The sequence below is a fragment of the Triticum aestivum genome, chromosome 2B, assembly GCF_018294505.1.
Source record: "Triticum aestivum cultivar Chinese Spring chromosome 2B, IWGSC CS RefSeq v2.1, whole genome shotgun sequence".
Lineage (NCBI taxonomy): Eukaryota > Viridiplantae > Streptophyta > Magnoliopsida > Poales > Poaceae > Triticum > Triticum aestivum.
In genome coordinates this window covers 166,994,674-167,007,909 of record NC_057798.1, presented here as the reverse complement: position 1 = coordinate 167,007,909, position 13,236 = coordinate 166,994,674, and the positions used below count along the sequence as shown (strand labels likewise).

Sequence of the window (13,236 nt, the reverse complement as noted above, 5' to 3'; positions counted from 1 at the left end):
GTGTGTGTGTTCCTGTTGGATTTTTCCTGGGATCCGGCTTAGTTGCTTCCCTTTGGCATTGATGAGGCACACCAGGATAACCTCCAGAGTTACACGCAGGACTTGAGCTAACCCCCTCCTCCATCAGCATGCTTGGGAGTCTGCTAGTGGATACAAAGAATCCGCGTGGGATTTCCGGCGTCACCCAATTAGGTGGAGGCGCAAAGTTGTGCGGATAGGGCTGTGACCCAGCGTCTTTGTAGTCTCCATGTGTTTCGGGTGTCATCCAATTTTGGTGTGAAGCAGGTTGGTAATGCTGTTGGTGCGTTTGAGGTGTGACCCATTGAGGGGGTGGTGCAATGCGTACATGCTTAGGATTGTGTACTTGCTGCTGGGAAATTCTAAGCTTCTTCATGCGTCTCTCGTCTTGCTGACATAAAAGAAAAAAAGCTTATTAGCACACAAGTTACATCTGCCTATACCTTTGTAACTGAACTGAGCATTATTCACAGCCTGAACTTCTCATATAAAAGTGGTATTCATGTACATTTTTTCCCTAGGACAGGCATCACACTCTGCATTGAGCTGAGCATCTTCCAATACTTTTGTACCTGAACTGAGCACCCTTCATAGAATGAACCTCACATTCTGTTAATTCTACAGTATTTGATTACTCATATGTACCTAAACTAAGCACTCTCCACAACCTGAACTTCTTGTTTGCAAATGGGAAATATTGTCTACAGTTAAAAAACCTGAACCTTCATGAGTTTGAATGGTTGAACCACTAGTGCATACCAACCTGACCTTCATGTGATCACATGTATGTTTTTTTTCCTTTTATTTTTTTCACACAACCAGTTACATACCAACCTAAACTCTAGCACACTTACTAGTTGAACTTCACATGTCTTTTCACATGTGAATGCAGGCATATTTTCTACTGTTTGTAGCCTGGACTGAGGCTCACACACTACCAGAACTTCACATGGCTGTAAGAAAATAACAGACAGAAGGAAGTTCAACCATACCCTGGCTAGAAGTTCGGCCAACCTTTTTCCAGCAGTAGATTGGGCACCTTGAGAGCAATTCGTCGGGGAGCTAGGAGAGGAATTCCATGGCAATCCTTGTCCTGCAGAGGGCGTGAAGTTCATCTGCACAAAGAAAAAAGGTCAGGCAAGTCAAGATTGAAGGAGAAGGCAAGAAGAGTGAGGAAGTTCATCTACCATTGGTAGATTTGAAGGCACCGCCGATGCGGTCTCCGCCGCCGAGATGCTTCCTTGGTCGTGCTCGTCGTAGGTTGTGCCTTGGTCATCATGAGCTCTGCTAATCCATTGGGCGGTGAGGATGGACCGAGGAGGAGGCTTCCGGAAGTCCATGGCGGCCGTTCATCACAAAAATCTGGCGGCTTCACCGGCTCCAGGCGACACGGGCTCCCTCGCACCGGCGTCTGCTGTTACTCACTCGCCCGCGCCGACTGTCGGAGAGGAGGTGGCGACGGAGGGGGGTGCCGGATCCGGTCGTCTAGAAGCTGGAGACGAGGGAGGAGGCACCGGATCTGGCGAAGTTCGACGATGAACCACGGGGGGAGGTCGGGGATCGAGGGGAGGAGCGGCGAGGAGGGGGGCTGGGCCGGCTCAAGATCGGGATCGGGATCAGGTGGATCCTGTCGGGCGGGCTGGCAGTTCGGAAGTTCGGGAGGGCTTCTGTTGGGCCCTTATAGGGCTGCTGTGATCCAAATGACTATTCTAATCCTGGGATTATATATATATATATATATATATATATATATATATATATATATATATATATATATATATATATATATATATGTATCAGAGACACACACACATATATGAAGCATATTTCAATGTGAAATAAGAGTATGTGAAACTTGTTATTTCAAAAATGTGGAACTGATTATCTATTTAAAATCAATTTTTTGAAATTAGAGAAATTATGTTTTTTAATTGAGTGAAATCATACTTTTGAAATATGATATTTGTGAATCTCCTCTAGTGTCTGAAACTGATATCCATGAAATATAATTCACAAATGCTAATTTAAGACACTAAAAATACATCTATATTTCCAATCATAAGAACATTCAACATATAACAAATATACCTCCACTTTATATGTAGGCATGTGTATTGTAATATCTAGCAGCCCAATTGCCCGGGACAGTCGATTAATTTATTTACATTGATATACCATACGGTAATGCTAGAGCTATCATAAGTTTGGAGTTTGTAACCAAACCATCTCACCCGAATGAACATTTGAGAGTCACATTTGAACCATTTGAGGCATCTGGCATCTTCAGGTGTCATGGTCTACATGCCTTTGGGCGCAGCCAAGTACTCAACTTTGTGTAGGCTAGAGCTGAACAATCCACTATAGGTAACATGTAATTTGCCGTCTGTGGATCACAAACGGCAAAGACCTAAATCCAGACGGCAAAGACTTTGTCGTCAGGAAGCAGATGACAAAGTCAGACGACAAAATCAAATTGGCAAAGAATACTTTGCCAACAGCTTTTCATCAGGCAAACGGCAAAGACTTTACCGTCAGCCAAACAACATCTTTGTTGTCAGCCGAATATATAACAGACGACAAAGAAAAGCATCTTTACCATCAAACAAACGCCATCTTTGCCATCAACCTCAAAAATCACAAACGACATAGAAATATTTCTTTATTAAATAAAAAATGAACCCACAATGCACAAGTGATATCAGCTAGCAATATTTTATGGGATGGTCGACACGGTCAAGGAAACCCCACTACAAGTCGCTGTCCAACAAAGATAAATATTTCCATATTGAAAAAAAACACAAGATATACAACACTAGATTGTACACAATACACAAATTATACAAAGGACCAATCTAGCTGGCGGCCGGGCGCTAGGTACCGCTCACGAGCGGCCGACCCTGTCCAAGACGTCTAGTCACTGCCGCATATTAAAAACGTCAGGTAGAGTTTGGGAGCGGCCGGTGGAAAAGGTAAGTACGTGGTCCGTTGTACACTAAAGGGAGTTGACCATCTAGTTTGCTTTTTAATTTTTGTTTCTTAAAAAAGCCATAACTTTTGAACCAAATATCGAAATTAAGATCCGCTTTCACCACTGAAATCCTCGCGATGTGCTCTTCAAAACTAGATCCCGCATGGATATGTTTTGACAAACTTTTTTTGTGCAATTTTGTCCCTGTTTTGTGTAACTGACTAGCCGTCGATGTGCAACTACCTGACAGGGATGTGCAACTTTTCTTGTACACCGTAGACATGCAGTTTTTCTCTATGGTACCTCCATCCCCAAATTGCCTCCTTCCAGTGAGATGTGCAACTTCGTTTGTTGCCCAGGCCATGCAATTTTCACTAGTGACACCACCCCATACTACTCTCTAAAAATTGAAAATGTGCAATTTCATCTGCTGCCCCGGTGCCCTGGCCAACTGCCTGGTAGTCATCACGCGTGTGAGCCTCTACAACCGCGTTTGAGGGACTATCCTGTAAGAATGTCCCAACTCCACGGCCACGCATGTGCGACTATGAACACAAGAGTGTGCAACTCCGTGGTCGGACGTGGGCACCTCCCATAGCAATTCATGTGCGACTATGCAGACGATATTGTGCAACTGTGTGGCCATGCATATGTGACTATGCCGACGAGAGTGTGCAACTCCGTGGCCGGGCATGAGCACCTCCCATAAAAACTCATGTGTGACTATGTGGACGAGGTTGTGCAACTCCATGGCCATGTATGTGCGACTGTGCCGACGAGAGTGTGCAACTCCGCAGCCATGCGTGAGCACCTCTCACGACAATTTATGTGTGACTATGCGAACGAGATTGTGCAACTCTGTGGCCATGCATGTGTGACTATACCGACGAGAGTGCGCAACTCCGCGGCCGAGCGTGAGCACCTCCCCCGGCAATTCATGTGCGACTATCCGGACGATATTGTGCAACTCTATGGTCATGCATGTGCGACTATGCCGATAAGATTGTGCAACTCTGTGGCCATGCATGTGTGACTATACCGACAAGAGTGTGCAACTCCATGTAGACAACTTTTCTGCACCCTCATGGTCTACGGATGTGCATTTTTTCACCATTCAACAAAACCATGTCAGTGAGATGTGCAACTTTATCTGTTGCCCTGGCCAACTGCCTAGCAGATTTTGTGCAACTACTTCTATTTCCCCTGCCAACTACTTCCAATGACCGTGTCCAACTGAAAACAACTATGTGTGCAACTAGAACTACTATAGATGCCAACAAAAAATGATCGCCGTGTGTGCAACTTTCCAATGACCATGTCCAACTGAAAAAAACTATGTGTGCAACTAGAACTATTATAGATGCCAACCAAAAATGAATCCCGTGTGTGCAACTTTCCAATGACCGTGTCCAACTGAAAACAACTATTTGTGCAACTAGAACTACTATAGATGCCAATCAAAAATGAACCCCGTGTGTGCAACTTTTCAATGATCGTGTCCAACTGAAAACAACTATGTGTGCGACTAGAACTACTATAGATGCCAACCAAAAATGAATCCCGTGTGTGCAACTTTCCAATGACCGTGTCCAACTGAAAACAACTATTTGTGCAACTAGAACTACTATAGATGCCAATCAAAAATGAACCCCGTGTGTGCAACTTTTCAATGATCGTGTCCAACTGAAAACAACTATGTGTGCGACTAGAACTACTATAGATGCCAATAAAAAATGATCACCATGTGTGTAACTTCCGAATGACCGAATCTAACTGAGAACAATTATGTGCGTAATATCTAGAAGTAATATAGATGCCAATAAAAAATGATCGCTGTGTGTGCAACTTTCCAATGATCGTATCCAACTGAGAACAAATATGTGCGTAATTAAAATTACTATAGATGCCAACAAAAATGTGCAACTCTACGGCGCGCATGTGCAGCAATGTAGTTTCTTCAGAAAATAGAACAATAAAATTCTGAATTTTTTGAAAACTTGATGTATTCCAACAGATGGGCCAGCATGTTCAGTACTTAGATAAACTACAGAGCTCAAATCAGCTGAATCCACTAGTACTTGTAGAGCATCAAAAATCGGTTGCAGAGCGATACGCGCCAAATCGACTACAGATCTGAAATGATCATATCCAACTCAGAACTATTATGTGTGCAACTATAATTATTGTTAACGCCAACAAAAAATTAGTAGCATATTATAGCTGCCCAAACACAATACCTCCGCTTCTTCTTTTGCTAAAATTCAGTAGCATATTCAACAGCCGAAAGCACATACATAGCACCATCTTCAGTAGGAAAAGAAAATTCAGCAACACTCCATAGGAGCAACAACATATGCATCAACACAAAAATTCACTAGCACCGCGACCAAAGCAACGGTGGAACTCCAGCCTATGCTGGTCTTGCAACACGCATGAAGTAGGTCCCTGCTAGCTAGTGCTTTCCCTTCCCTTGTAACTTCCCTCCTGCGTTCAGAAATGCATCAAGAACAAAAGCAACAAGAATCCGGTGTAATCTGTGCGATGGTAATCAGGTGCATGCTAAACCTTTTCTCAGTTGCTTCTTATTTTTGTCTTATTTTATCATCATCAAACAAGCAAGTGGGAGGGAATGGGTTCAATCAGGACGAAGGGGAATATACTCGGACGACATCAGAGGAAGGAGACGACGGCCGCATCTCGTCGAGGATGATGGCCATCCCGTCGACGCAGAGGCCGTATCCCGTCGACGACGGAGGGGAACGACGACGATGGGACTGGATCCGGTAGGGGAAGGAGCAATAGGACGGTAGGCGGGATGTCGTGGTGGGGGCTGGTGGCGGCGCGGCCAAGCCTCCCCTCAGCCGGTGGAGCGCGGTGGCCAGCCGGTGGAGGTTTCTGGTGGTCGGCGTTGAGGGGAGACGCCAGTGAGCCCCCTCCGATCCAGATCTGTGAGGAAGGGAGAATAGACAGAAAGAGAGAGACGGGTTGGGAGAGAACGAGGGAGAGGTAGGTTGGCTGCCGACCAGATGGCACCTGAAGTGGGGACGGACGCGCGTGATAGAGATCGTGTGGTTCCCAGCCGGCCGCTCGATCGCGTCAAATCATGCGCGGCCACTTTTTAGATTTTAGGTTATACAAAATGAAGCGCTACATGTCTACATCACAACACAAAACAATATCGATTCTCGAAAAAAATACACATGAATATCTTCTCGATCCATCTCGGCCTCAATCTGGTGGAGACGAACAACCGCTTCTCGATCCGCCGCTCCTCTATCTGTGTAGGACACTGTGGGACGCACTCGATCTGGTGGCGCCGGCGCCGGTTGCGGCTGGTGGCGTTGGTGGAGGCGGGCCCCAGCGGGCGGACCGCGCAGGCAGACGCACGAAGGCGGGCGTGTGGCTGAGGCGGGCAACGAGCGGCTGGTTGCGAGCGCAGGCGGGCGGGCGGTGCAGCAGGTTGTGTGGGCGTAGGCAGACGAGCGGCGTGCGACCGGTGGCGTTGGCGGAGTGGGCTCCGGTGGCGCAAACAGAGGTGGATGGCGTGCGACGGGGGACGGGGCACGGAGGCCGACAGGGGCGACGGGGGATGGGGTCGGGGCCAGTGGCGCCGGGGGCTGAGGGGAAGGGGCCGGCGCCAGTGGGCTAGGTGGGGGCCGGCGGACGAGGTGGTTTCGGGCGCCGGCTTGCTCTGGATCGAGAGCAGAGAGAGGTACAAGAGAGGAGGGAGAGAGATCGTGGTTGCGTGGGTGTTGGGAGGATAAGGGAGAGAGAGTGGTGGGGGCGCGTGGGGTGGGGCTCTCTGGGTAGCGGGGATGAGTGGAGTAGATCTTACCATGTCATCGATCCATGTGATCAATCCGCGTCTTGTGTTTCTTTTTTACCGTCTGCAAAAATACGCAGACGGGAAAGACCTCAGTTTGCCGTCTGCAAATATAAACACAGACGACAAAGATTCTTTATCGTCTGCAAAAACAAAAACTGACAGCAAATATTCTTTGTCGTCTGTTATTTGTTTGCCAGACGGCAAAGTGCGCTCTTTGACATTAGTGTTCTTTTTTGCAGATGACAAAGTATATTTTGTCGTCAGTTTTTCTTTGCCGAATGTCGATGATGGCAAATCTTTCTTTGCCGTCTTCCCCAATGAAAAGCTGACGGCAAAGACGCCCCCTAACGGCAAATTAATTGTTTCCCGTAGTGATTCCAGTTTGAGCAGCATTACAATGGCCAGAAATGTATTTTATGATTTTATCAACTAGACATTTTGATCCTGATTGACTCTCAAAAGAATGATAAGAGAATTAAACTTGTGTGGTTGTGCAAGAATGAAGTTACCAAGAGGCTGAAGTCAAAAGCATACACTCTTCCATTCTACCTCTAAGATACTTAGCTTTAGATCTTGAATGCGGTCGAGATACCCTGAAATGCTACACCTTGCTACATTTTACCCCCTTATTTTTAACACTATGCTAGTATATTTAGAGCAATGTCATCAAGAAGCTCAGTCCACTGATCCACCGTCACTCCCCAAGTTACTTTGCAAGGGTTTGAATGCAGCTAGAAGAACAGCAACCTTGTTTGCCAGGAACCCTACAACGCCAACAAAGAGCTCAGTTGGAATCAGCTCAAAGTTGTCACCACCAGCGTCGTACTTCAGTGCAACATCCCCAGCAACCATTACAATCGACAATATCAACCATGGCTTTCTTACACTGGCAAAGTTCATAGTAGGCTATGAACTGCTCGCTTCTGAAGGTGAACTAATTACCGGCAACCCATCCACAGATCTTTGGAGCAGCAATAGATATAGGAACCCTCCAATCCCGCCGACGAGGAACGAGTAGGCGGCTCCATCATTCGAAGCCAGAGTGAAGGCAGAGAAACCTGTTATAACAATAAATATGTCGTAAGGCAGCAATGATTGTTTGAGATCAATGTACTCCCTCAATCCATCTTCCTTCAGTTCCTTAATGCTTGAGGATGTCCTTGCTGAGGATAATCGAAGGTCAGAAATGCTAATTCCTGACATGTTGTTAAATATTGTAATCTATACTGTATGATGTAAACCGTATATGTAGATATCTAGGGAGTGAGTTGTATTCGTTTAGGCCTTAGAGGTAGATCCCATCTAGATAAATTTCTTGGAGATCAATCCTAGGCCTAACAACCAATTGTAATCTGTTGGCTTCGAGCCCATATAACACATACGCATCCCTGCAATCGCTGCATACGCTTAACCTATCGTTTCACGTTGTATACAAACCCCTTCTTCTTCACCGCGTCCAGCCATGTCGAGTTCTTCCTCCGTTGCCATGGCTGCACCCTCCATCGCTGCTCTCAGCCACACCATCACCGAGAAGCTCACGCGCGAGAACTTCCTCGTGTGGAAAGCGTGAGTCCTGCTGCACATCAAGGTGGCAGGGATGGTGGCCCACATCGGCAGCTCCGTCCGGGAGCCCCCCGCCGTGATCATCACGGACGAAGATGTCTCCGGCAAAAAGGAGGTCACCTACGTGTCCAACCCCGAGCATGCCGTGTGGGTCACCCAGGATCAGCAGGTTCTTACTTTTCCGATCGCATCTCTGTCTCGGGAGGTCCTGATGCAGGTCAGCACATGCACCATTGTCGTGACTCTCTAGATGGCGCTCCTGCAGAGCTTCTCATCGCAATCCAGAGCAAGGGTGATCCAGCTCCGCTCACAGCTCGAACACACCCGGAAGGGTGATCTTTCGGTAGCGGCCTACTTCACCAATATGAAAGGCATCACTGATGAACTTGCAGCCGCCGGCAAGCCACTTGATGAGGATGACGTGGTCGACCACATCCTGCAAGGCCTTCTGCATGAGCCCGACTATAACGGGTTCGTCTCCTCCACCTCCACCCGCACGGCAACCGAGCAGCCAATCGGCCTCGGTGAGCTCTTCTTACTGCTACTAGCGACAGAGGCCTGCATCGCTGCCCAGACTGCCTCCTACTCTGCAAACCTCGCGGCCAGGCGCAGCGGTCGCGGCGGCAGCGGTGGCTCCCGCGGCTTCAACAACAACAATGCGGGTGGCTATCGCTACTCCCACAACTCTGGCAGTGGCAGGTCTGGAGGTGCGCCGTGGCAAGGTGGTGGTGACCACGAGAAGTGTCGGATCTATAAGATGGAGGGGCATGGAGCTTGGCGCTGCAAGAAGCGCTATGATCGCAACTACAACAACAATGTTCGTAACCCCTCGGGCGGCGGAGGTGGCGGCGGAAACTGTTCGGCCAATGTTGTTCACTCCTATGGAGTTGACACAAATTGGTACCTCGACAATGGAGCAACCGATCACATGACGGGGGAGTTGGAGAAACTTGTTGTTCGTGATAGCTACACCAGCACAGAATAAATCCACACTAAGAGTGGTCAAGGTATGCACATTGCTCACATCGGTCATTCGATTCTTACTACCCCTCATGGCTCCTTAAATCTGAAAAATGTCATCCATGCCCCACAATCTGATCAAAGTTTACTTTCAGCCTACAAGATTATTAGAGATAATAATGCTTTCCTTGAAGTTTACCCTGACATTTTCTTTGTTAAGGGTCGAGCCACCCGGAGAAACGTACTTCAAAGCAAGAGTAGAGTTCGCTTTTTTCCTGTATCTGGCCACCATGATGCTCCTCCTCGACAAGCCCACAGTGTGATCAAGCTATCTACCTCAAGATGGCACAAACGCCTAGGACATCCCGCTTTCCCGGTAGTCCAAAATTCTTTGAGATTTTAGTCTTCCAGATTCGAATAAAAAGGATCATCTTCTTGTGAGTGATTCATGTCAGATGGCAAAGAGCCATCAACTTCCTTATTCTCGTTCTACTAGTGAATCAAAGTCTCCTTTAGAGATTGTTTTTTCAGATGTTTGGAGTCCTGGACCCGTTTATGTTGGCAGACAAAAGTATCATGTCATCTTTATTGATGATTTTAGTAAGTTCAGTTGGATCTATTTGCTTAAAAATAAGTCTGATGTGTTTGAGAAGTTTCATCTTTTCCAACAACATGTTGAGCGTCTCTTTGACCGCAAAATTCTTGCCATGCAAACAGATTGGGGTGGTGAATACTAAAAGCTCCATTCTTTTTCAAGCGCATAGGCATCACTCACCATGTTTCCTGCCCACATGCTTACCAATAGAACGGATCCGCTAAACGAAAACATAGGCACATAGTGGAGGTTGGTCTCTCCTTTCTTGCTCATGCCTACATGCCTTTGAAATTTTGGGATGAGGGGTTTCTCACGGCTATCTATCTCATCAATCGTGTTCCTAGTAGAGTCATTAATAATCAAACCCCATTTGAGCGTCTCTTGGGCAGTAAACCAAATTACACCTTTCTTCGCATTTTTGGTTGTGTCGTTTGGCCAAATTTATGCCCTTTCAATAAGCACAAGCTCGAGTTTCGTTCTAAACAACGTGTATTTTTGGGGTATACTAGCCTTCATAAAAGTTACAAGTGTTTGGATGTTGCCATTGGACGTTTCCTGCAATGTGGTTTTTGATGAGCAAGTATTTCCATTTGCCAAGCTCCACCCCAACATCGGCGCTCAACTTCGCAAAGAACTTGTTCTTCTACCCTCCCATCTCCTCCCATCGCCAAACTTTGTTCCCGGGGGTGTAGTGGATCCTACTGATCATGTGTCAATGTCTCATAACTCTGTTGATCAAAACTCTATACAAAGTCTGCAGGAAAATGACGAAGCAACAGGAGAAAATTCTTATGATTTTATGTCAGGAACAGGAACTGCAGCCAACACCACAGAAGATCTTGACACTGATCCCGGAGTTGATCAAGGCGGGATCCCCTTGGGATCCGCTTCGTCAAGGGCTCCAGGTGGGCCAGGCGAATCGCCTCCGGGATCCGCGCCGATGTCAGCCAGGCAGGCTGCACCCGTGGCGGGATCAGGTGGGCCAACCCAACATGGCCTCGATCGGTCCATGTGACACTCCAAAAAAAATTGTGATTTTTTTTGAAAGAGCCTTGCTTGGTTTGAAAGAAGGTCATTTAAACCCTTCCTAAAAACCATCTTCTAAGTTTGCCCTCTCAAAAATCCTTTCCTTGGATTTAGTTTCTTTTTAAAAGAAAACCCTTTTTGGTTTTGGGGCTTTTATTTGGTTTTGATCCCTTCTAAATTTTACCATGCCTCCTATGGTGAAATTTTCCCAAAAACCTCTCCTCCCACTTTGGTACAACCCAAACATTCTGTCCAAACTAATAAAATCAATTTTTGGATTTTATTCCAATTATTTCTCCTCCCAAAATAATTCTGTCTCTTCTTTTGAGCTTAGGTGGATTACAAAGCAAGTACCCTAATGGTTTTAATTTTTTACCTCAACTCAACACTCCTGGATAGTCCTTGGTACCCACAACCCAGAACCATCTTGATCCACTCTTCTCCTGTTCAAATATTTCAAATTTCACTCACTGCAAGTTTGGACCAGATTTGCCAAATTTGGTGAAATTCATATCTACACCTCTCCAAAAATTCTACAAATATTCAGGCACCCTCTAGATGCAATGAGAGGCCCCTCCACCAAAAACCAGCTCAAGGAAAAATCCCTACATGCCTAGATCATTCTGCCGAACACCTTGCATGCACTGTTCCTATTCATCTTCAGTTAAGTTCAGAGTTCAGTGTCGATTTTCGTCAGATATTCAGTCACTTGCTCACAATGCACTTGGCACGTTGCTCACGGCCTAGCTTGCTTGTCCGGAGCCTCACACGCGCGCTTGGCACCTTCCTGGCGTCAGTGGCGCCCTGGCCCGCCTGCGCCGGCGTGCTTTGCGGCGGCCGTATCACCGTAGCGGCCGACAGGGAGCAGAATAGCGGCATAACGCCGTTCGGTGCCGCCCAAACCCCCTGGTGGCTCCGCGTGGCCATTTCCTCGCCAGCGCACGCATGCAGCACCGTCGCCGTGGTGCGACATGCACAGAGCGTGCTCCCTGCCGCCGACGGGCCCGCACCGCCCCGTTCCGTTGAGCTCCCCCTAAGCAACCAAATCCCGATGCGGTTAGCACCTAAACGGAACCAGGGGACACCCACGACGATGCTCAACCTCTGAACCCTCCCGTGCAACCACAGCGCCGCCATAATCACCTCGCCGGAGAACCCCGTTCTCGGCAACCGCCTCGGGGCGGCTATATATAGCACCCCGAGCTTGCTCTCGCCCCCGCACGACTCCACCATCTCACCAGACCCCGCCCAGCCACTGAACGAGCCTCGAGGGGCCTTTCCTCCTCGACTCCGGCCACCTCCGTCCGCCTCGGGCTCTGGCATCATTCTCTCCGGTGAGAACTCCGCCGCTCGACTTTCGCCCGTAGCCTCGTACCACCTCTAGTAAGATAACCCCCACCTCAATTTTGATCCCGCAGCTCTCTCCGACGAGGTCCACGACCACCCGAATCGCCGTCCGCCGGAGCAAGCGTCGCCGCCGACGTGGTACTCACCGGCGACCACCACCACCTCCCACAGACGCGGAATGGCACCCTGAACACGGAGGTACTCTCCGATCTCCCTGCCTCGCCGTGGATCGCCGCCGGCGACCACCGCGGCTCTCGGGCGCTGACGAGCCCCGACTCCCTCGTTTGAAATTTCAAACCTGACGGGTGGGACCCGCCCATCAGCCTCTCCTCTGTTTTTTTGAATCATTTACTAAAAGAGTACTCTAGCAAATACGCTTCCACTCTGAACCGTTTTTCTGGATTTTTTCTGCAAAGCCCCCTGGAAGTTTTCTGTTTCATTACAGATGGGTCCTTGGACCAAAACTCTTATAACTTTTAATCAGAAAAGTATTTTTGATTGATTCTTTTTCTGTCCTCTTCAAATTTTTGTCTAGTTTTTTATCACATTTATTTGAAAAATATTTGGAACACTTTTCTGTACACTCACGATATTTACGTTGCGTACGCATTTTTCTTATACCGTAGATACCGGAGGAGGTGACGGAGCTGCAAACTTTGCACAGTTAGACTCCGACTTCTCCGAACTAGGCAAGCATGTTTGAACTCTTGATATGATGAGTGTTGTTGCATGTTTGCATTTTAGTATGGTCATGGCATATTTAGGAACATCACTTTAAATGTTATGTTTCATGCACATAATCGGAAAGAAAGTTTCGGAAAGCATTATGTTGTTGGATACATATTTGCATAGCCATGTGTTGGCATGAGAATGGGTAAGATGGTAGTGTTGTGACATGCCAGTCTTATGCCAGATTATTTGACTTCCGTGTCA

The 13,236-nt window shown here is 47.5% G+C and overlaps 1 pseudogene; it reads right to left on the bottom strand.

The window, feature by feature from the left end:
* Nucleotides 1–7,487: 7,487 nt before the first annotated feature.
* Nucleotides 7,488–8,015, bottom strand: LOC123040944 (uncharacterized; annotated as a pseudogene).
* Between the last annotated feature and the right edge of the window lie 5,221 nt (nt 8,016–13,236).